Source organism: Zingiber officinale, chromosome 3B (assembly GCF_018446385.1).
Source record: "Zingiber officinale cultivar Zhangliang chromosome 3B, Zo_v1.1, whole genome shotgun sequence".
NCBI lineage: Eukaryota > Viridiplantae > Streptophyta > Magnoliopsida > Zingiberales > Zingiberaceae > Zingiber > Zingiber officinale.
Window position 1 is genome coordinate 8,797,446 of NC_055991.1, and position 19,651 is coordinate 8,817,096.

Consider the following 19,651-nt stretch of genomic DNA (forward strand, 5'->3'; position numbering starts at 1 on the left):
GTTGACCGGATGTTGGTGTAGAAGCTCGAGGTTTAGGGTCGGAGTTTGATCGGTGCGGGACCGATCCAGGATACATCGATAGCCCGATCGATCACCGATCGATCAAGAACCATCCAAGAGTTTCATCGAGGTTATCGATTGGTCCGGAGACCGATCGACAACGCATCGAGGCGCAGAAGTTCGGAGAGAAGCCTGATCGGCCGTGGACCGATCAGAGGTTCCCAGGACCGATCGGAGCCGGAACAGAAGCGAAGGTTAGGGAATGGATCGGTCGTGGACCGATCACATGGAGCCCGATCGGTCCACGCATCGATTCAGCACTATGACGCAACGGCCAGATTTCTTCGTGTTTCTTCGCTTTCTTCGCAGTTATAAAGGAGGGCTGCTGCGAGCCTCCGCGCTTCTTCCTTCTTCTTCTTCCTTGGATTGAAGCTTCGCCTGTGCTTTGAGGTTCCGAGCTTTGTTGAGCTCGCTCAAGTTTCGTGAGCTTCCGTCGATCAGCCGCGTTTGGGTTGTGAAGTTGCCGCTTCATCGCCTCCGATCGGCGAGAAGGCAAGCGAGTGTTGCATTCATATTGTTGTTTGTATTTGCTTCTTGCTTTCCTTGTACTCCTTTCTTGTTGTTACAAGTATTGTGGCGAGGTTTCTCCACCCACAAGGAGCATTTATTAGCCGGTTCTCCGGGGACTCATCCACCGACGGATTGATAGGCTTCGTCCGCCTTACGGACACGCCGAGGAGTAGGAGTTTATCTCCGAACCTCGTTACATCGGTTTGTTTGAGGTTTGTCTTCTTTCCCTTTCGTTTCTGTGTTTATTTTCCGCTGCGCTAACACGTTTTGTAGAAACGCGACGATTTGGGGTCGGCTATTCACACCCCCCTCTCTAGCCTCCGTAAGAAGGATCCTACAAGTGGTATCAGAGCAATGTTGCTCTTCGTCGGATTAACACCCGGAGGAGCACAAGCTAGAGAATGGATCGACTCGGAGAAGACATCACGTTTCCACCCTTCTACGAGTGCTGCGACTTCGCGTATTGGAAGGTAAGAATGAGGTATTTTCTTATGACTAACGTTGAAAATTGGAGTTGTGTTCAATTAGGTTTCAAGCCTCCAATGGACAAGAAAGGAGAAACCCTAGAGAACAAGGAGTGGACCAAGGAGCAAATCCACCAATCAACCATCAATGATGAGGTAACGAAAATCATTGAATTTTCTTTACCTAATGATATTTTGTGTAAGATAGGAGGATACAATAATGCCAAGGAGTTGTGGAACAACTTGGCCAAACTCCATGAGGAGAGCCCCACTTCAAGCCATGAAGAGGAGCCTAGTGAGCCAAGTAGCTCACATCGTGGAGGTGAGGAATTAGAAGTTGAGGGCTACTCAACATCTAAAGAAGAAGAGGAGGTGAGTTCTTCTTCAAGATCGGATCACGAAGAAGAAGCTTCTACCTCCGGGAGGGATGAAGAAGAGAGCATCCATCCATCCTCAACCCTAGGTAACTCAAACACTTTAAGTTCAAGTAAATTGCATATAATGTGTTTTGAGTGTAGGGAATTTGGACATTACAAGAGTAAATGTCCAAAGAAGACTAAGAAGACTCTACCGGCGCCAAAGATCAAGGAAGTCGGAGTCCCAAAACGCAAGGGCAAGGAGCACGTGGTGTGCTTCCAATGCAAGCAACGGGGACACTATAGGAGTCAATGTCCAAGGGGGAGGCAATCTCACAAGGACAAAAGACCAAGCACGTGTAAAGGGGGAGCGAAGGCAAACCCTAAGGTATCCTCTAAGGTTCATTCTTGCACTTCTAATAAGATACATGCTAGTAGTCTTATTGCAATTGTCAAGAATGATAAGCATGATAATCATAGAAATCAACATGTGTGCTTAGGTGCTAAACATCTTAGCCTAGATAAGAACAATACTAGGAAGGCCAACCCTAGGATTAACTCATCTAAGGCTAAGGAGAACCTAGGTAGAAACCCCAATATAACTAGACATATGCCTAGGAACACCTCAAGAAAGAATGATAAATTAAAACTTGAGGTTTTAGAGAAAGAAAATCAAGTCTTGAGGTCAAGACTTAACACTCTAGAAAAGGCCCTAAAGAATTTAGAGAAGTCAACTCTAGGGTCTAAGGGTCAAATCGCAAAGCCCAAGGACAAGAAAGGTTTGGGTCACAAACCTAAGTCCCAAATGGTCAAGCCCACCTATCATAATGTTCCATTCGATTATGGAACAAAACCTAGGGCTAGGAAGAACAACACCAAGGTCACAAGGGGAGTCACCCCTAGAGTTGATCTTGATGAGTCCCAAATGATCAAGGCTTTAAAGCCTAAGAGGGTCATTAGGAGGGTTGCTAGGGAAGTCATCCCTAGTGAATATTTAGTGAATCCAATGAGCTCAAATAGGTATTGGGTTCCTAGGAGCGTGATTTCATCACGCTAGATGAGTTAGGGTGTGCCAACCTTACTTGAATAGGTAGTTAACCTAATCATGGCAAAAGGTGGCACTTTAGGAAGTTTCAAGGTGCAATCAAGCCTTGAAAATGAAATTGAAAAATATTCCTAAGGTGATTAGGATGTGCCAATCATATTTGAAGAGTTGTCTAGAGTCAATTAAATTGGCACATAGTGATCTAAACATCCTTGATATATGATCTTAGATCTATTACACTTAAGAATATAGAACCTATGGCAAGATGATCAAAATTATCAAAAATGGCAACTAAGGCTAGTTTTAGGTATTTTCTATACCTTTATGTGCTATTTGCCATATATTGTTTGCCATATACCATGTCATGACATCATATTTATTTTATGATCATTTAAAATGTCATGATAATGCTTAGGTTAGTTTAAATGTCATGCTTTATTTAAGTTTCACACTTTATGCCATGACATCATGACATTGGCACATGTTTTTACTTATGAAATCATTATATGCCATGTCATCATCTTGTGCATTAATGATCAATGAAATTGATTTAAGGACTAAGACACAATTTGATATGGAGATCAAATTGATGTTTAGAAAATGCATGAGAATCTAGCCTAAGATAACCTAAACCCATATCTCACATCAAAATTGACTTGGATGTGTTTGATACACCTTAGATGTGTGTGAGATATTAGGATCATGAGTTAGGATCAAGGTGCATAGTTCTTGTACCTAGATGAGACTAATTCAAGAAGGAGGATCATAGGGAAAGCTTATGTACAAGTCATGTACATTTAGCCCTAAGATTGTGGTCCTAAATTAAAGGGTTAAAAATCATTTCAAAATTGATTTGAAAAACCTTGATGAAGTCATTCTAGTGATAGCATTCATCATTGAACATTGTGATACAAAGTTTACTTAACTTTGAACTATTTCAAAGTCTTTTGAACTTTGTATCAAGATTGAAAAATGGAATCTATTTTCATAGAAAACTATTTTTCCTTGATAGTATATGTTATGAGGAATGTATCCTCAAAATTTCACAATTTTTGGAATTTTATGGAATTTATTAGGGGTTTCTGAATTTCGGGAGAAGAAAAATCAGAAATCCCTGTGATCAGAGTCTGGATCGGTCACTGGACCGATCCAGGGAGGGCTGGATCGGTCACTGGACCGATCCAGAGTGCTGTGGATCGGTCTAGTGACCGATCTAGTGAGGTCTGATAGCGTGCCAATGTGCTGAAATTCGACTGGATGTCTGAAATTTCAGTTTTTGGGAGTTGAGTTTCGGATCTCTAAAGGATTGAAACTCTCCAAGACATTGTTGGTGCAATGGTCAAGGGGGAGTTGGCCTTTAGGGGGAGTTTTACCTATTAGTCAAGGGGGAGTTTTTACTCCTTAAGACTTTTGAGGATTAGTGATAAGGAATTGTCACTAAGTTGAGTGTTGAGTTTAGTATCAAGGGGGGAAATTAAGGGTTTCAATGAAAGGTATGGGACTTTCATTGGGAAGAAACTCTTGACCTTGATTCCCTCTTTTTGATGTGTGTCAAAAAGGGGGAGAGATGTCCCAAGGGGGGGTTAGGTTATCAGGTTAACCTAACTTGTTTATGGGTTTTGTCAAACATCAAAAAGGGGGAGATTGTTGGTGCAACCTTAGGTCAAGGTTGACTTGGTTGACCAGACTCGAGTTGACTTGACTCGAGTTATGTTTTGATGTTTGACGAGTTATGACGATGTTTGACGTGAACAGAAAAGTTGTATCTTGATGTTTGACAAGGATACAAGCTTGGGAGATTGTGAGTGCAACTCGTGGTCAAGGTTGACCTGGTTGACCCGAGGTGAGGTGACCTGACTCGGAAAAGTCCAAGCAGGGAGCTTGGCACGGGAAAAGTCCAAGTATGGAGACTTGGCACGGAGAAGTCCAAGTATGGAAGCTTGGCACATGGAAAGTTGGAGAGGGCTCGGTAGCTCGTTCTCCGGACTGTGGTCAGAGAGGGCTCGGTAGCTCGCTCTCTGGACCGGATGTGGAAAGTCCTGGTGAGTGGAGCCAGGCAGTTTGGAAGTCCTGGTGAGTGAAGCCAGGCAGATTGGAAATCCTGGTGAGTGAAGCCAGGTGAAAACCCTAGTGAGTGAAGCTAGGTGAAAGTCCTGGTGAGTGAAGCCGGGCAAGGGAAAATCCAGATGGATCAAGGGTGATCGGACATCTGGTGTTGGGAAGTCCAAGTAGATCAAGGGAGTGATCGGATACTTGGCACGAAGAGGAAAGCCCAAGTGGGTCAAAGGGATTGACCGAACACTTGGTGGAGAATTCTAGCAGGTCAAGGGAGTGACCAGATGCTAGGAATGATGAACCAACAGGTCAAGGTTGACCGGATGTTGGTGTAGAAGCCTGAGGTTTAGGGCTGGGGAGTTTGGATCGGTCTGGGGACCGATCCAGTGATACATCGATAGCCCGATCGATCACCGCATCGATCAAGAACCATCCAAGAGTTTCATCAGGTTATCTCGATCGGTCCGAGACCGATCGACAACGATCGAGGCGCAGAAGTTCGGAGAGAGAAGCTCGATCGGTCGCGGACCGATCAGAGGTTCCCGATCGGTCCATGGACCGATCGGAGACGGAACAGAAGGGAATGGATCGGTCTTGGACCGATCCACATGGAGCCCGATCACCACGCATCGATTCAGTACTAGCTGCCGACGCAACGGCCAGATTTCTTCTGTGTTTCTTCGCAGGTTTAAAAGGAGGGCTGCTGCCGCGAGCCTCCGCGCTTCTTCCTTCTTCTTCTTCCTGGATTGAAGCTTCGCCGTGCTCGAGGTTCTGCTCGTTGAGCTGCTCAAGCTTCGCGTGAGCTTCTGCCGTCAGCTGCGTTTGGGTTGTGAAGTTGCCGCTTCATCGCCTCCGATCGACAGAGAAGGCAAGCGAGTGTTGCATTCATATTGTTGTTTGTATTTGCTTCTTGCTTTCCTTGTACTCCTTTCTTGTTGTTACAAGTATTGTGGCGAGGTTTCTCCACCCACAAGGAGCATTTATTAGCCGGTTCTCCCGGGACTCATCCACCGACGGATTGATAGGCTTCGTCCACCTTACGGACACGCCGAGGAGTAGGAGTTTATCTCCGAACCTCGTTACATCGGTTTGTTTGAGGTTTGTCTTTTTTCCCTTTCGTTTCTGTGTTTATTTTCCGCTGCGCTAACACGTTTTGTTGAAACGCGACGATTTGGGGTCGGCTATTCTCACCCCCCTCTCTAGCCTCCGTAAGAAGGATCCTAACAGTTCGGTAGATCGATCAAGCTTAGATCGGAAGCTATGTTCTGTTCAGTTCTGATCTGGTCTGAGTCAACTTGGTTCGGTCGATCGATCCCTGCGTTCAGTCGACCAATCAGGCCAGATCTACAAAACAGTGTTACATATATAATCTTGCAAAATAAAGGTTAGTATAGTAATATTATATTTGATGCATGAGTAGTATTAGACAGTAAAACTGTCTTGATCTCAACTTGAAAATCTTCCTAGTTTCATCAATTGGATCAGCAACCTTAGGTTGTTCCTTTCAGGAACACGACTTCACTGCCGCCCCTCCAGTTGCTTACCTCAACCTACCTGCCAAACATGGTCCTCCGGACATGTTTGGACTTTACTGCTTAGCATTGGATTGGCCGCCTAGGACTATCCGTCGATCTACGGTCCTCCAAACCTATTGAGCTTCTCCGCCAAGTGTTGAATCCTCTCGACCCACTTGGTCTTTCCGCTTGGCTTCCACTGTCTGCTAAGTCTCTATTGCCTAGCCTCCAACAAGGACTTTCCCGGTTGAGTAAATAACTTACACACTTGGTCAACTTGTTAGATCAAACAAGACTTAACTTGAACCTTTGACAACATCAAAACTTAGGTTTGATTCTGGTGCAACCTGCACTAACAATTTCCTCCTTTTTGATTTTTGACAACCAAGGTTCACAGTTAAGTTAATATATTTAAACAAATAAGTAAACAAGCATTTGTTTATCTTTTAACTCTTCCCCTGAGTTAAATAACTCCCCCTGAAATCACTATCTCTCCCCTTTAATTTGTTATCTCTCCCCCTTTGATACACATTTAAAATAGGGGAAACAACCAAACTTTAGAAAATTTTGAACTTGAAAAATTTATGAAAATCCTGAATTTGAAGAAAAGTTTTGAAAGTTTAAGGAAAGTCAAATTCTTGAAGAGTTAGTAAAGACAAAATTTTGAAAGGTTTAAAAATTTGTAAAGGCAAAGTTTGAAAATTTTCTAAAGGCAAAATTTTGAGAATTTTGTAAAGCTAAATAATTTTAAAAACTTTTAGGAAAAGAAAAGTTTTGAAAAATTTCTAAGGAAAAAATTTGTAAATATTTTGAAAAAATATTTTAGAAAGACACAATTTTGAAAAATTTTAAAGAAAAATTTAAAAATTTGCAAGATAAACATTTTGAAAAGTAATTTTGAAAATTTTAGTAAAGGTCAAATTTCGAAGAATTTTCTAAAGGTAAAATGTTGAAAATTTTTAAAGATAAATAATTTTGAAATTTGTAAAAAAGGTAAGTTTGAAGCTCCCCTAAAATTGATGAGTACCTAAAAGTTCAAGCATGGTTTGAAAATTAAAAAAAATTATCCTTATGATGAAATGTCCAACTTGTGTACAATGCTAACTACCACAAGATAGCAGCTGCTGACTCAAGTTGGTCAATTTTAGTGTTTGAGTCTAACTAGTTTGTTACTAGATAGATAACTCAAATTGATCAATATGTGTTGTTTAAAACCCAGATTTATAGCGATACACTGACATAAACATCTGAAATCTTATGCTAAGTTCTAAGCATCCCACACTATTCTAAGTTTCACAGTACACAAGGAAGGTATTCTACTATGCTTATGAGATGCCGGTTGCTAAATCTATAGGATTATGCAATTTTACGTTAAGATCTAAACTACTCCAAAAAGATAAAATATTTTGAAATAATTTTTGAAAATAAAATTTTGAAAGGAGAATTTTTACAAAAAATAATTTTGAAAAACTAATAAGTAATAATTTCAAAAATGTGTTAAGAAACCTATTCTATAAAACACATTCCTAATTGTCTTCTTAAGTTACTAAATTCAGCTTTAGGTAAAGGTTTGGTAAATATGTCAGCTAGGTTAGATTTTGATTCAATATAGTTAAGTTCAATCTTTCCTTTAGAGACATGATCCCTAATGAAATGATGTTTAACTTCTATGTGTTTAGTTAAGTTTTAAAATATTTTTAATTAAGGTTTAACATATTTTTAATAAAGTTTTAAAATATTTTTAATTAAAGTTTAAAATATTTTTACTTAAGTTTTAAAATATTTTAATTAAGGTTTAAAATATTTTTAATGAAGTTTTAAAATATTTTTAATTAAGTTTTAAAATATTTTTAATTAAGTTTTAAAATATTTTTAATAAAGTTTTAAAATATTTTTAATTAAGTTTTAAAATACTTTTAATTAAATTTTAAAAAATATTTTTAATTAAGGTTTAAAATAATTTTAATTAAGTTTTAAAATAAGTTTTAATTAAGTTTTTTAAATTAAGTTTTAAAATAACTTTTAAAATAATTAAGTTTTAAATTACGTTTTTTTAAAAAAATAATTTTTAATTAAGTTTTAAATTAAGTTTTAACATAATTTTTAAATTAAGTTTTAAAATAATTAAGTTTTAAAAATAATTTTTAATTAAGTTTTAAAATAATTTTTAATTATTAAATTTTAGTTAAATTTTTAATTAAGTTTTGTATTAATTAATAATTTTGAAAAAAATTGTTGAACCCATGTTAGATTCAAACTTAGCTTTGGGTTAATCAAGCAAGCTTCCTAAGGATAAATTTTCAGTCAGTGACGAAGCATATAACCTGCTTGTGTATCAACGGTGGACCACTTGTTGAATACTTTCCAAAATAGTCCTGCCCAAAAAACTTAATACTAAGTTTTGGTCTAACTAACCCTTGTTTGACTAGGGTAGCTTCGGTCAAATCCACTAAGTCTAGTGCATCAGGTAGAATACACAAGATTCAGCCTAGACATGCCTTCGACAAAGCTTCCTTGACGTACTATCATCCCAATCCATTCCAATGCTATGTTATAGGATTTGGTAAACCTTTTTAACTAACCGTTCTAAGCTGAAAGTAAACCTAATCCTAATCATGTAAAGTTGGTTAATCAAGTTGGTTGAACCATTTTTCTAATTGTTTCCCTTAAGTCATAGCTTAGATATGGTCTATCTAAGTAGTGAATCTGACTCTTAGAGATCAAATAGAGATTTGGTTTAATTGGTTTGGTTAAACATTTTATTGGAACCCATGCTTGGACTTGATTTCTAACATTTTGACTAATTAAAGACAAAAATGATTTGTTTGTTTTATTTGGTTTATAGCCAAGTCCCGATTTGTTGTACATGGCTCGTTGCGATCCAAGTACCATGTTTAGACACTTATATCCTAGTTTGAACTTTTCAAACGTTTTCTTGAGTCGCTCGACTTGTCCTTTCAGGTTGGAATTTTCTTCCTCAAGATTGCAACTTGAGTTGAAGTTCCAACTTGAACTTGGTTTGTCGAATCACTCAAGTTAACTTGCTCCTTAAGGTGATCTATTTCCTTAAGTAGCAAGTTATTTTGTTTTTTTTTTTAATTTTGTCAATTTTTTAAATAAACATTTAACTACTTTAAGTAAGTTTGACTTGGAATAAAAAATTACAATATTTGGACCTTCAGAAACGAATACGGATCCGTGACTTCTCTCGGACTTAGTGTCAGACTCGTACTCTTCCTCGGAATCAGAATCAGAATTGGAATCTTTATTTCTTGCCATAAAGGCAAGATGGCTCGAGTCCTTTGGTTCTTCCGCCTCGGATTCCTCGGAGCTTGACTCGTCCCACGTCGCTTTGAGGACCTTCTTCCTTCTTGATTTCAAATGTTTTTCCTTCCAGTTAGGGCATTCCTTTTTGAGATGCCCCTTCTTGTTGCATCCGTAACAAATCATTTCTGATTTGTTTTGTGTCTGGTTGATCGGTGTCCTTTTGGTGCTCTTTTTGAACTTCTTCCTTGTTAGTAATTTTCGGACCATGTTGATGAGTTCCTCTTCATTGGTTGAGTTTGAGTCAGTCTCACTTTCTAGTTCAATCTTGGCTCTGGTCTTGGTTTATATGCTTGACCCTGCATACAAGATAACACCTTTCTCAACTTGACCCAAGTTAGACTGTTCATGTAATTCCAATTCACAAAAAATTCATCTAATTTAAGAATTGAAAGACCCCTTGAAACTTTGTATGTATCTATTATTGATGCCCACAAGGCGTTTCTTGGAAAGTGTTTAATGCGTACCTTATTGTGTCTCGGTTCTCTAAGTTGTGTCCGATTAGATGTAGGACGTTGAAAATATCTTTTAACCAAGCATGTAGTTGCATTACCGTCTCTCCGGGAAGCATTTTAATGTTAAATAAATTATTTAATAATAAATATCTTTTGTTTACCTTAGATTCGTCAGTTCCTTCGTGCAACTTTACCAAATGGTCCCAGAGTTGTTTTGCATCATCGTAGGGTCCAACTCGATTTAGGTCTTCCATCATTAGGCCACACTTAATGGTGTTGATCGCTTTGTAATTTAGTTGCGCCTTCTTGATCATCGGAGGGGTCTAGTCTTCTGGTTCTACTGATTTTCCATCGACCACCGGGGAGTGTATCCTTTGAGTATGGTGAATCAAAGTTTGATGTCGGACTTGAGGTAGCACTCCATTCTGTTCTTCCAGTAGTTGAAATTATCTCCTTTGAAAAGTGGAGGACGGACGGTGTTGTACCCTTCTTGGTAGGAATTCAACATCCTTGGATCAAAGAAAAAACAACAAACAAATTTCCAAGACTCTCGTCTTAGGATTAGTAGTGCTGGAAAAAGAAATAAGAGTAAAGAAAACTTTAAAGGAAAAAGGGAGTTTTTAAAAATGCTTGAAAAATGATTAAGTACTTTCAGAGCAACCTGACTCTAATACCAATTATAGGATCGAAAAAGTGTGATAGCGGGGGGGGGGGGGGGGGGGGAATATTGCTCTTTTAAAAACTCTTTCTTTTTGTAACAACTCGTAAAACAAGTAACAAAGCGACAGCGGAAAACAATACAAAAGACTTGAGTGGTTACTTGGTTTGGAGCCTACGTTGATCTTACTTCAAGATCCGCGATCCTTGATTGCACCGTTGGGAAATTCGCTATATTTTTCTTTCCAAAATCCTCAGAAAGAAGCAGTGCGTTCAAATAGATGAGTAAGATAGTAACAACCTACAATCTTACAAGTAAGTAAGTATAATGTAAGCTAATAAAAATATACCAACAAAAGATTAGAGATGCAACTTGTTGGCACTTCTTGGAGCAGTAGCTTGCTTATGAAAACGAGTAGTTGTAGTACGAACAACAGCTTGCACAGAGATCAACTTCGAACAGATTTGTTGTTCAGCCTCGGACCTTGAGCTTCACTTTTATAAGAATGGTCAACGTTCGATCGACCGATCGTCCTTGGGTTCAGTCGATCGAACCTGCTCCCTGCCTTCCTTGTTGAGATATGGTCCTAGGTCATTAATGATGTTTACTGGTTCAGTCGACCGATCCCATTGTTCAATCGATTAAATGGTAAGCTTTCCCCATTCATCGAGATTCTTGATTAATGCACCATTAATGTCTTTATTGTTCGGTCGACTGACACCTTAGTTCGGTTGACCAATCAGGCAATCTTCCTTCTTTGCTTCGGCTCGATCTGATCTGTGCTAAGTCATCAGGGTTCGGTCGACCGATCAACTTGTTCGATCAGAAGCAAAGAAGGAAGATTGCCTGATCGGCCGACCGAACTAAGGTGTCAGTCGACCAAACAATAAAGACATTAATGGTGTATTAATCAAGAATCTCGATGAATGGGGAAAGTTCTGAAGTTGTGTTCTATTCAGTTCTGAATCGGTCTGAGTCAACTTGGTTCGGTTGACCGATCCTTGCGTTCGGTCGACCGATCCTTGCGTTCGGTCGATCGATCCTTGCGTTCGGTCGACCGATCATGCCAGATCTACAAAACAATGTTAGACATATAATCCTACAAAACAGAGGTTAGTATAGTAATATTATATTTGATGCATGAGTAGTATTAGATAGTAGAACTGTCTTGATCTTAACTTGGAAACCTTCCCAGTTTCTTCAGTTGGATCAGCGACCTTAGGTTGTTCCTTTCAGGAACACGACTTCACTGTCACCCCTCCAGTTGTTTACCTCAACCTACCTGCCAAACATGATCCTCCAGACATGTTTGGACTTTACCGCTTAGCATTAGATTGGTCACCTAGGACTTTCCCTCGATCTACGGTCCTCCAAACCTATTGAGCTTCTCCGCCAAGTGTTGAATCCTCTCGACTCACTTGGTCATTCCGCTTGGCTTTCATGATCTACTAAGTCTTTCCTGCCTAGCCTCCAACTAGGACTTTTCCGATTGAGTAAATAGCCTGCACACTTGATCAACTTGTTAGATCACAACAAGACTTAACTTGAACTTTTGACAACATCAAAACTTAGGTTTGATTCTGGTGTAGGTTGCACCAACAAATTATTCACTTGAACATGACTCCAAGCGCTAATTCACTTGGGCATAACCCAAGCATCAACTCACTTTGGCAGGACTCCCAACTGATCAACACTTACTTATTAGCACTTGCTTGACATTCCTTACACATTGCCGCATGCTTGACCCTTACATATCTTCGCCTGCTCGACAATTACATTTTGCAGCTTGCTTGGCACTTACATATCGTCACCTACTTGGTACTTACATATCATTGCCTGCTCAACACTTACATATCGTCGCCTGCTTTACACTTACATATCGTTGCTTGCTCGACACTTACATATCGCCGCTTGCTCGGCACTTACATATCGCCGCCTGCTCGGCACTTACATATCGCTGATTGCTCAGCACTTACATGTCACTGCCTACTCGGCCCTTACATATCGCCGCCCGCTCAACATATCTTAAATATCACCACCAGCTCAACATTCCTTAAATATCGTTGCTAGCTTGACATTCCTTAAATATCGCCTCCAGCTCAGCATTCCTTAAATATCGCTCGGCACCATTACTGCCACTCGCTTGGTCTCGCCATAGCTACTCATTCAATATTATATGACGGGTCCAACAATCTAAACTTTGTGGTCGAGATCGATTCAGCCTTGGCGATAGGCTGCATAGTCAGTTGGACTCGCGTCTTCTTCTACTGGATTTAAAGGGGAGACTTGTGATATAGCATGTTGTGAGTGTCCCCAAAGGTAATGTGGGTTCAATAGTAAATATGATGTGATGGTAGAAGTCAGGGTGAGGTGACAGTCAAGATCGCGGTATACGCATCCAAATGAACCACCTCTCAGAAGTAGAGTTTCCAGCATAAATCCGGGCGGCCACAAAATCGGTCGAATTTGCGAGACCTGACTCCCCACACTTCTTATGTAAGGTTCTGAGCATAAACTTGGGTGGCCCTATAGCCGACTAGGCATATGGAGCTCAGCTCCCTACTCTCCTGTGCAAGTCTCTCAGAGTATAGTCAATCTGGCCCTAAAACCGGCTAGGTATACGGGGCTCAACTCTCCACTCTCCTGCTCAAGTCTCTTAGCATACAACTGGTCGGGCCCTAGAGCCGACCGAACATATGAGACATAGCTACCCACTTCTCCTGTGTAAGTTTCTCATGATACTGTTGGAACCCCAAGGTTGTTTTGGTGTAATCAACAAGTTAAGTTAGGTCCTGCGTTGTTTCTAACCTTGTGTCTAAGTGTGCAGGAGCTTAGGAGCACAGGTACTCGAGCGGAAGACGCAGCTAGCGAGAAGGACGGCACGCTGTGCGTCCGAGGGACGAGGTGCTGCAGAAGAGTACACCGGCGGACGAGAAGGAAGTGCGCGCGGTGGTTCCGAGGTACGAAAGCCAGAGCGGAAGATTGCTCGGGGAGCAAGAGACGCAGCTAGCGCGAGGGTCGGCACGGGGTGCGACCGAGGGACGAAGTCTGCGGATGAGTACCCTGGTGGACGAGAAGGAACACGCGGCAATTCCGAGGGACGAGAAGCCGGAGGGAAGCACGCTCGAGAAGACCGGAAGATGGGTTCAGGTGAGCCCTATTCCGGATTGCAGAGATCACCCAAGATAGCGGAGCCGGAGCGAACAGACCCGGACCAAGACGAGCCGAACTGAGACGAGTTGAACCGGAGTCGAAAAGTCAACTTCTGTTGACCTTAGGGCTCTGGGCGCCCGGAACCGACCGGGGCGCCCGGAACCCTTCCGGGCGCCCGGAATCGACTTTTCAACAGGATCGAGTTTTGACTCGATCCGACCGTTGGGGGATAAAATTTATCCCCCTAGGGCGCCCGGAACCCTTCCAGGCGCCCGGACCAAGACTATAAATATAGCCTTGGTCCAGAAGCTTAAATAGAACTCACTGATTGTAAATCCAGTGCTTGCACACTCTCTTTTAGTCTAAGCTTCTGTTTTCTGCACTTCAACGTTGTACGAGGCTTCTCCGCCTGAAGGAGTTTTTATTGAGCTTAATCTTCCTTGGATTAACAACCACATCGGTTGTAACCAAGTAAATCTTTTGTGCCTCGCTTTTCTTTATGCTTTTAATTTATCTGCTTAACTTAATTATGCAAGTGTTAGCCTAAAGAGTTCGAGGAGGGCTTGTTTTCTTTTTTGTGTTAGCAGGATATCCAACAACCCCCTCCTAGCCCTACAAGTGGTATCAGAGCGAGTACGCCTCGGAAGGACTAACCATGTCTGAAGCAACAAAACGATGGCCGGAGCTAGCGACTACCCACCTGCATTCGAGGGGGAGTTTTCCATCTGGAAACAAAACATGGAGGTATACCTTAACTCAGATTCTGATATTTCTTTAATAATGAAATTTGGTTATGAAGAACCAAAGAACACGAACGGAGAAGGACTCGATCTACGCCTCTGGAACGAAAAACAACGTGAGGAGTCTATGGCAAATGGGCGAGCAAAATATTATCTTCTGAATGTAATACCAAAGGAAGATTTCAAAAAGGTCGCAGATTATGAAAGCGCAAAAGAACTTTGGGAAAAGTTCTTGCAACTCTACGAAGAACCTTCAGAAGCTGACACCTCAATAGACACCGAGCCACCGACAGAAGAGTCCGAAATCGAGGTAAGTACTACAACAGCCGAAGTACATCCCGAGATCGATGACGGGGGAGAATCTTCGGAAGAAAGCAACTCGATAGGGGGAGAATCAATTACTGACAAGGTAAGTCAGGTATGGACTCGAACCTCTGATCAATTGAGTGATTCAATCGAAGAATTGCCTGAAAAATTTTGCGAATCATCGAAAGAGTTTTTTATATTAGAAAATCAATTGTCAAACTTATCCTTCAAATTTGAAATATTATCGAAAGAGTTCTTCAAATTTCAAAATATCTTAACAAAAGAATTTTGCAAGTTGGAAACTTTGCTAAAAAACTTTTGTGAATCACAAAGAAGTTTTTTGAAAGAATTATGCAACTTAGAAATATTATCGAAAACTTTTTCTGGTCCTAAAAATTTGGAATTACAAATTACTTTATTGAAAAAGTTTTATGAATTAGAAATTGATTCATCGAAAAATATTTTCGGATTAAGAAACCTATTATTAATAGATTCCTGCAAATTCTTATTGTTAAAAAATTCTGGCAAATTACAAAATATTCTTTCAAACGAATTTTGCACATTGCCGAAAGAATTTTTTATATTGTCGAAAAATTTTATCAAGTTAGAATCTATGCTATTTGAATATTTTTGTGAAGTTGCAATTCAAAAAATAATAGAAATTAACATGATACAAATTATTGCATGTTTAATATATGTGGCTTTAATTTTGAAAAAGTGTAATTTGAGAAGTTATGAAAAATTGAAATGGAAATTTAAAACATGTTGATATAATTATCAGTATAAAATAAATAAATGCATAGAAATTTTTTTTCATGCTATCAATTTTATTTTTTTTAAAAAAATTTCTTGCATAAATTTTTCGGCTTAGAAAGTGTTTAATTATTGATGACGAATACTTGAAATTTTTTTCTTGACTTAGAAATTTGTCTTGACTTAGAAATATTTCCCTGAAAATTATTGAAATATATTTTCAAATTTTTTTTTAATGTCAACCCTTAGATTTTAGTTGTTCCCCATTTTTATTGTGATTAAAGGGGGAGAAGGAAAGTATAAGTCTAGGGGGAGGTAGAAAATTGAAAATTGAAAATTAAAATTTGGAATGTTTGAAATTTAATTACTTCTATCATGTTGCATGTTATTGCAATAAAATTGTTTAATTACATATCTATTTTTGACCCTAGTTTAACTTGGGTTGATCACACCAAAAAGGGGGAGATTGTTGGAACCCCAAGGTTGTTTTGGTGTAATCAACAAGTTAAGTTAGGTCCTGCGTTGTTTCTAACCTTGTGTCTAAGTGTGCAGGAGCTTAGGAGCACAGGTACTCGAGCGGAAGACGCAGCTAGTGAGAAGGACGGCACGCTGTGCGTCCGAGGGACGAGGTGCTGCGGAAGAGTACACCGGCGGACAAGAAGGAAGTGCGCGCGGTGGTTCCGAGGTACGAAAGCCAGAGCGGAAGATTGCTCGGGGAGCAAGAGACGCAGCTAGCGCGAAGGTCGGCACGGGGTGCGACCGAGGGACGAAGTCTGCGGATGAGTACCCTGGTGGACGAGAAGGAACACGCGACAATTCCGAGGGACGAGAAGCCGGAGGGAAGCACGCTCGAGAAGACCGGAAGATGGGTTCGGGTGAGCCCTATTCCGGATGGCAGAGATCACCCAAGATAGCGGAGCCGGAGCGAACAGACCCGGACCAAGATGAGCCGAACTGAGACGAGTTGAACCGGAGTCGAAAAGTCAACTTATGTTGACCTTAGGGCTCCGGGCGCCCGGAACCATTCCGAGCGCCCGGAACCGATCGGGGCGCCCGGAACCCTTCCGGGCGCCCGGAATCGACTTTTCAACAGGATCGAGTTTTGACTCGATCCGACCGTTGGGGGCTCGGAACCCTTCCAGGCGCCCGGACCAAGACTATAAATATAGCCTTGGTCCAAAAGCTTAAATAGAACTCACTGATTGTAAATCCAGTGCTTGCACACTCTCTTTTAGTCTAAGCTTCTGTTTTCTGCACTTCAACGCTGTACGAGGCTTCTCCGCCTGAAGGAGTTTTTATTGAGCTTAATCTTCCTTGGATTAACAATCACATCGGTTGTAACCAAGTAAATCTTTTGTGCCTCGCTTTTCTTTATGCTTTTAATTTATCTGTTTAACTTAATTATGCAAGTGTTAGCCTAAAGAGTTCGAGAAGGGCTTGTTTTCTTTTTTGTGTTAGCAGGATATCCAACAACCCCCTCCTAGCCAGCCCAACGGTCCTACAGATACATCCACCCAGGCCTAGAGACAGTCGGATCTCCTCTAGGAGACATCATTGTCAGGGAATTGTAACAACTTGTCAGAGAATACCAGCTACTTATCAGATAATATTTCCTTATTTTGGCATATACACGCTATGGAATCTTCTTATGAGGATAACTATACATCTTCCATTACCTGACATCAAACATTCTCAGCCGCATTATTGCGGAGGTTATAAAAGATGGTTCATATACATGTAACGTAATCTTCTTCGGAGGATGATTGTACATCTTCCATCCTTAGACACATTCTGATACCAGACATTCTTTGCCGCCTCATTAATTATGGAGGTTATGAGAGACAGTATAAAAATGCGTCATCTTCGTTGGCCAGGTTGGCTCACTTGCACGAATGCATCCAAAGGCACTTAAATTCCATTGTTCTACTGTTCATCTTCTTCTCCATTTCGCTCGGCTACTGTTTTGACTTGGGCGTCGGAGTGCCTACACCAAGGACTCCTCCCCGGTTCTCACTCTAACATTCTCATTGGCTCTATCTATGATATGCGGAGGTCTGCAACTTCTAGCTCTAGGTTCACAGCTCTCTACTCGAAGTCTCTCCTAGGTCAACATTTCTAGCCACATCACCAACCCCTCAGTCTACTCAACTTTCAAACGGATCAAATATCTTCTTTTAGAAAAAGAAACATATGCTTTTACTCGTAGCTGGTTGAAATCAAATAGAGTTAGATTCTCGACAACCCTATTTGGAGTTACCCAAGCCATGTGCTTCCATTCTCGACAACCGTATATTATTTATGCCATATAAAAATATAACCATTATATGAATCTTATTCTTGAATTAGTGGTCTCTACCGGCAGTGTGTTCCACAAGAATAGTGGATGAAACATATAAAGATATTACTAGTACATCCTTGCGCTAAATGAATGAAGAGAGAAAGAGACCAACATAGGAGACAACAAGTCAAGGAAGTGGCAGTGCATGGAAAGATTGTCGTATGCCTCATCCTATTCTCTACTTCATCACTATCCTCCTCCCACCCACTACTAATTCACATGCACTTACCTCCTCTCTTCATCTTCTTATTTTAGGCTCATTTGCACACTACCTTGTTTCCTATGTATTGGTCATCCACTGTAAATGCATCACGGTTAGATATATTTTTGATGGCTCATAGTAGATCAATTTGAACTATAAATAGAGTATTGTTAGGTTCAATGACCCCAATGACCATGTCACATATTCTTTAGATCTTGGTTTTACCCTTCCTATCATAAATTTTTAATGGGATAAGGAAGCAAATTAAAGTTATCTATTTATCAGGTTAATATTTGTAGGGAATTGTTTGTAATGGTAGGAGAAACTATTGGAATATCATCATGTCGTTGTGGTGCTGTATAAGTTCAAACTATTTGAGCTCGACTACATAGATTTTAGCCTCTCATAGTTGTTGAAAAATCTATATGTCTACTAAACAAAACAAATGAGCCAGACATCTATATTCTTGGAAAAAACACAAGACTTTTGGTTATTTTTTCACAATTTGTAGGACTCGACTTAGAGCTGATGGTCCCATTGAGGCACTAAAGAAGAAGGTTGAGTAGCAAGGTAGAACACAATAGAACAACTTCATAGAACAATAGAGACTGATATATGAAAGTATGTCTTTGCAATAAAAAAATAGAAAATAAAATGAAATCTGGCACAAAGAGGAGAAGTAGATGCATCTTTTACATGTCTTGATGTCCACATTCACCCGAGAATACTCAGAGCTGCAACAACTTTCTTTCTTCTCCTCCTCTATTTTTTTTTAAACCCTTTTCAAATCAATTTTGTATTTGAAAATTTTCAATAAGAAGAGATGACTTTGGTTGCTGATTCCCTCTTTTATATGTATCAAAGTCCTGATTTAAAATTCATTTTGTGTTGTAGCTGAATTCATGGTGACATGTATTCAACATGGCAGAGGTTTATGAGCTCACACCAAACAACTCATAATTTGGTGGATTTCAATTCATCCCCACAAGGTAACCAAACCACAAATCATTAGCCTCACACTTAATTCTTCCATGGCAGACACATTTATTTTCTTATATTTTGTTTGAGCGTAATCACCTTTAACTACAATGAATAAATATTTTGTAAATGGGTGTTTGGTCTAGTGGTATGATTCTCGCTTCGGGTGCGAGAGGTCGTGAGTTCGATTCTCGCAACACCCCTTTTTTTTTTAATCCAAAAATGAATGAGTGATATTTGTAGAACTTGATTGGACATAGTGAGTGTTGTGTTTTTAAAATTAGATTGGACTAGCCAACTCAATTGACTAACTTAACAACTAAAGATGAAGCCAACTTGCTTAGATCCATGGAAGCATATATCCTTTGAATTTTAGGATTTTAGCAAAATATCAAATTGATTAATCTCATGCCATTCTCTCATGGAAAAAGAGGAGTTGCCTTGATCAGGAGAAATAACCATGTCTCCTTCCAAGCAACCCATTATCGATTCAACTCAGTATAATTCACATAATTATTTGGGCCGATCTCTTAGAATAAACAAATGGTGGAATTATTATTTAAGAATTGAATCCTAAAGTTGGATTCACATTGTTGCACCAGGGCTATCTTTCCATCCTCGTTCCCTCTTAGGAAGTCCTAAAATTCTTTCATCCCTCTAGCCATCGTAACACATAGGACCTTGCTAGTCGGGGATGCCCAAGCAATAGTTAGAACTACAACATATTAGTCACCTTACAT

At 40.1% G+C, this 19,651-nt stretch overlaps 1 non-coding gene across 1 annotated transcript; it reads left to right on the plus strand.

Moving 5' to 3' along the window:
* The first annotated feature begins 19,042 nt into the window (after positions 1-19,042).
* On the plus strand, positions 19,043-19,114 carry TRNAP-CGG. The gene has a single exon. It is a non-coding gene; the product is annotated as a tRNA-Pro (tRNA).
* The last annotated feature ends 537 nt before the right edge of the window (positions 19,115-19,651 follow it).